Genomic DNA, 5,410 nt, shown 5'->3' on the forward strand with positions numbered 1-5,410 from the left:
CGGGTAGACCAGTCTCTGTTTGTCTTTTCTGGCCGGGTAGACCGGTCTGCTTTCAGCTGGTCTGTTTGACCTATACACCTGTCTGTGAGCGGACCAGTTCCTGAAAGGCTGGGAAATAAGTTCTCCAGCATACTCTGATCTGCGGGCACTGTTCCTTCAGTTGGTAGCGACTCAATCACAACTGAGTCATCCAGGATGTCTCCTTGAGTCACGCAGGACTCTGGCGGCTCAGATGCACCAAGCTGTCAGGCAGCCCTCAGCTCTCCTCTTGGTCAGCAGCAAGGGTTTGGTTCGCCTGCCACTGACGCAGCTGATCGATGTGGCGGCGCAAAATGCCCCCGTCTTCCAGGACCACTTTGTAAGAGAATGGTCCTGACACCTTACAAACCACAGCTACCACCTACAGTGCCCCTTGGCCGTAGTTGCTTGCCCAAACCCGGTCGCCGACTCGCAAATTCCTTGGGGGCTTGGGCTGCGCTGTCTCTGTTGCAACTTGGTCTGGATGGAGACGGTCCAGCTTTGTGGTTAGCCTATGTCCCCATCTCAGCTTCGCTGGGCTATGACCTGTTGAGGTGCATGGAGTTGTGTGTTGGCAGAGCAAAACGTCTGCCAACCTGTGATGCCAATCGCCCTTGGTTAGTCTTTTAAGTGCTTCTTTGGTCGTCCTGACCATCCTTTCCACGTGACCGTTAGAGGCCGGGTGAAACAGGGCAGAGGTGGTGTGTCTAATCATATTAGACCTTAGAAATGACTGAAATTCTGCAGCAGTAAATTGTGCCCCATTATCTGATACGATTACATCGGGTAAGCCATGTGTGGAGAAGATTCTGCGCAGTTCCTGGATGGTCTTGGCAGTAGTCATAAAAGGGACAGGTGCTACCTCCAGCCACTTTGAGTGACTGTCCACTACAATGAGGAACACCTGTCCTTGGAAGGGTCCTGCATAGTCTATGTGAATCCTAGACCAGGGAGTTTGTGTAGTTTCCCATCGATGTATTGGGGCTTGAGGCATTTCAGATCTGGACTGTTGGCAAACCTGGCATCCATTAATTTGAGCCTCAGTATTCTTATCCAACCCTGGCCACCACAGTTAGCTTCTCACGAGTGCCTTCATCCTTACTATACAAGGATGTCCCTCATGCAGAGATTCTAAGACTCTCTCTCTTAATGTGTGTAGGACTATGACCCTACTCCCCCATAGAATGCATCCTTTGTATGCAGACAGCTCATCCTGTCTTCTAATAAAACTCTGAAACTCTGTTCCAGGACTGGTTCCTGGCCATCCCCTCAGCACTCAGTTCAAAACTCAGCTGAGAGTTTTGTCAGAGACTGTCTGAGCAGCCACATCCCCAGCACGAAGGGGAGATTCAGGCAAATCCTGAATGGACAGGATGCGTGCAGCAGGTGCGGGGTCTGGTTCTAGATTAGGCAGGAGCAGTCTGCTGAGTGCGTCAGGGTGACCCATTTCCTTACCAGGCTTATGGACTAGCCTGTAATTGTAGGCTGCCATAAAGATTGACCACCTCAGGCATCCTTGGAGACAGGATCTGAGGAGTTTGCTTGTCTGCAGTAAACAGACCTAGAAGAGGCTTGAGGTCTTTAAAGACCATAAATGGGCGACCAAAAAGGAAATCATGGAATTTCTTTATTCCTGCAACTATGGCTAAAGTATCCTTATCAATTTGAGCATAATTTCTTTCTGTGGGGGAAAGTGTCCTTGAATAATAAGCTATGGGAGCTTGCCATTATATGGCTCAAAAATGCTCCTATGCCGTATGATGATGCATCACATGCAGTACTGATAGGCAGTTTTTCGTTAAAGTGTGTTAACACAGAGTCTGACGACAGCAGTGATTTGACTGCTTTGAAACTGTTTTTGTGGGTACTAGTCCACTGCCATGGTGCCCTTTTATCTAAGAGCCTGTGTAGAGGCTCTGCTAATGCAGCCTTGTGAAGAAGAAATGCATGATAAAAGTTAAGTAACCCCAGAAATACCTGCAGCTCTCCCTTTGACTTTGGTCTGGGAGCCTGCAAAATAGCTTTGAGCTTTGAATCAGCTGGGTGTATTCAGGCAGCGTCGATCCGGAAACCCAGGAATTCTGTGGAGTTGACTCCTATTTGAAATTTTTCTCTTTTGAGCTTCAGCCCCACTTCGTGGAAGTGCTGAAGAACAGCCTCTAAATGTTCTGCAAGTAACTCTGCTGACTCTCCAGCAATTAAAACGTCGTTGAAATAAGGACACACCCCTGGAATGTTTTTTAATGTGCGTTCCATCACACTCTGAAAGAGCCCTGGGGCTACACTGACCCCAAACTGCAGGCGACGAACCTGCTGATAAGCCTGTGCCAGGTCCAGCTTTGCAAATAAGCGACCTCCTTGTAAAGATGCCAGAATGTGGTTAACTACAGGTACCGGATACGCATGCTGCTGCAGTGCCTTATTAATAGTGCACTTATAATCAGCGCAGATGTGCACCTCTCCATTAGGCTTGACCGGTGTAACTATAGGGGTTTCCCACACACAGCTGTCAATGGTTTGTAAGAGTCGCTTTTGAATGAGCTTATCTAACTATGCATCAATCTTGGGCTTAAGGGCAAAAGGCACTCTGCAAGGCTTTACTCTGATTGGGGCTACGGTTGGATCAAGGTGGAGAGCAATTTGTGCTCCTTTGTACTTCCCTAAATTGGGACTGAATATGTCCGCAAACTCCTGGCAGACAGCTGCCAAATCCGCTGTTTGGGTTCTGTTGATGCCAGTCACATGGATGCCCAGGGCATCAAACCAGTCTAAGCCAATCAGCCTTGTTCGCTGGCCTTCCACCACCACGATGTTGAAGGGACCCTTAAACTCTTTGAACTTTACTTTTAGCATGGCTTTGCCTTTAACTGCTATGTGGGCATTTTGAAAATCTGTCAAGATTAAATCTGACGGCTTGAGTCTGACTCGTTTCCCACCATGTCTGCAGATGTAGTTAAAAGTCCTATAAGACATTATAGACACACCTGACCCAGTGTCCAGTTCCATGGAGCATGGAACTCCTTGTAGCTTGATTTTTAGTCTAAGCTATTCTTTTAGGGGGCGATGGACTCCAGTTCTGAGGATGCTCCTTCTTCCGGAGCAAAATCCTACTCTATTCTGCCCCAGGGCCCCATTACCTCTCCTGTGGAAGTCTTTTCGTGGCAATTCCCTTTGGCGACCTTTACAGACGATAGCGATATGGCCCTGTTTGCCACATGCTTGGAACACAGATGTGTGAAACTAGCATTTTGAGTGCTGGTGTCATCCTCCACAGCCCTGACAGCTAGGAAAGGGAACTGCCTTGTCAAGCGGCCGCTGTCTTCTTTCTGGGATCTTCTGCACCTGGTCGATCTCAATGTCTACCTCTGGGTCTTCTGTTCTCTCTGATTCTTCATGATGCACAGCCGTCTGGCTGGGGAAATTCTTTGAGGGATGTAAAGCCTTGTCGGCTCAACCTGTGGCCTCTTCTGCAATCACTTCTTTCAGTGCGTCCTGGAATGTCAGGGTCTCTTTAGCAAACAGCCTCTGCTGTAAGTCTCTACTTCTCAGGCCACATACCAGTCGGTCCCGGAGCCTGTCCTCTAGGTCAGGAAATTTGCAGAACAGGGATGCTTGGCATAGGGCGGCCATGAATTCAGCAACGTTTTCACCTGGCTGCTGTTCTCTCTGCTCGAATGCGTGTCCATATGCGATAATGGACAGTCTTGATTCAAAGTGCTCCTTGAGTCTTCATTTTAAGTCAGCGAAGGTGACTGACTCCAAGGAAGCAGGAGCAACTAAGTTCTCCACTATATCAAAGGTGGCTTGGCCACACACGCACAACAAGGTTGCAGCTTTTAAATTATCTTCTCTGACCTGGTTCACTCTGAAGTAGTTTTCTACTCTGGAGACATATGAACTCCATCATTCAGGATGCGTCACGTCGAACTTTGAAAGTTTGCCAACTTTGGCCATGGCTTGGCTGTTACTGCATCTCCAATGCCTTATGCTGCTAGGGCTTCTGTGAGTTTCCCAGGGACGGGTCCCTTAGGAAGGCAATACCTCTAGCATTTGCGTACTGGCAGGCAGAAGGGGGGAATGCGGTTCCAACCAGAGCGCTGATGCCTGGTCTTACCCGTTTAGTAACTTAGCTCTCTTCTTCCTAGCAGCATAATCCAACTTTCGTCGCCATTATTGTGTAGCGGGAACAGCAAGGCATTGAAGACATGGAGTTGAAATAACAGTTCTTTATTCAGTTCTCACAGAAGCAAGCTCTAGCAACTGCTTGACTTATATTTATACGGACCGCCACTAGGCGGTGGCCAATCAATTTAAAGTACTCATTCCCGCCTAAAACAAAGGCTTAAAGTTATACAGACAGACAGTCTATAATTCAAACAGAACAAACAGCTAACCGTTTTTTATAACAGACCTTATGAAATGCTTAATACATAACATGGAGTATCTTTTTAAAAAAAGCTGACTGAGAAATATAAGGGCAGAAAGTTGTGGTTTTAGTTTATTTTTTTTAGTAATTTGTAGCCTGGTCTGCTTTGTTGTGGATGGCTAAAACTTTCTAATTTTCATGATTCCTGATTGGCCAGCAATTCTTAAGTGATTTACAAAAAAGCTACCCTTTGACTAAGGAGGGAGTTAAGAAGATGCAGGAGCAAATGATTAGAGATGGATTTGAAAAATCTTTAAACAAAATCCATCAGTTCATAGATCAGCTATGCTCCAAGGATGTTAAAAAAAATTCTCAAACTATTTCAGAGATGCAAATATGTATAGAAAATTACTAAACCACCAAGGCAATTTCACAAGTAGCTGATAATGCAGAGGAGTCAATTACAATCTTAGAATATAAACCTGACACCAACTCTTATTCTGATGGTTTATATAGAAACCTCCCAACATAATTGAAAGAAGAGCTCTAAAAAAATCTGCAACTTTTAAAAGGACAAGTTTGGGACTTTTTCCTTATGGACATTAACAAGGTTGAGAAATGCTGTAGAAAAAGAGAAGCTTATAACTACTTGAAAAACATTCCAAAGAAAAAAAAGACTTTTCTCCATGAAGACAAGCTGGAAGGAGTGACTTAAACTTAATGAATCAGTTGGAATAATAATAATAATAGACGGAGGGTGGGGCCAAGATGGTGGACAGGCAGCAAAGGCTGTAAGGAGCTCCTCAAAAGCAAAAGCTTTATTTTAGTTTATTTTATTTTTATTTTAACTTTTTAACCCTTTTTAACATTGCATTTTTAATCAACCCATTTTTAACCTATTTTAACCTACTTTTAACTCTTTTTAACTACTGGAGAGGCCATCATTTTTCTACCTACATTTTAACAATTCTACAAGCCAGGATTACTAAGAATGGGGAACAGGAGAAAGAGACAGCACTCTGCAGC

At 45.4% G+C, this 5,410-nt stretch overlaps 1 pseudogene; it reads right to left on the reverse strand.

The window, feature by feature from the left end:
- Positions 1–400: 400 nt before the first annotated feature.
- Positions 401–3,024, reverse strand: LOC114922323 (annotated as a pseudogene).
- Positions 3,025–5,410: the final 2,386 nt, after the last annotated feature.

This window comes from Protobothrops mucrosquamatus, unplaced genomic scaffold (assembly GCF_001527695.2).
Source record: "Protobothrops mucrosquamatus isolate PMUCROS unplaced genomic scaffold, P.Mucros_1.0 scaffold63, whole genome shotgun sequence".
Lineage (NCBI taxonomy): Eukaryota > Metazoa > Chordata > Lepidosauria > Squamata > Viperidae > Protobothrops > Protobothrops mucrosquamatus.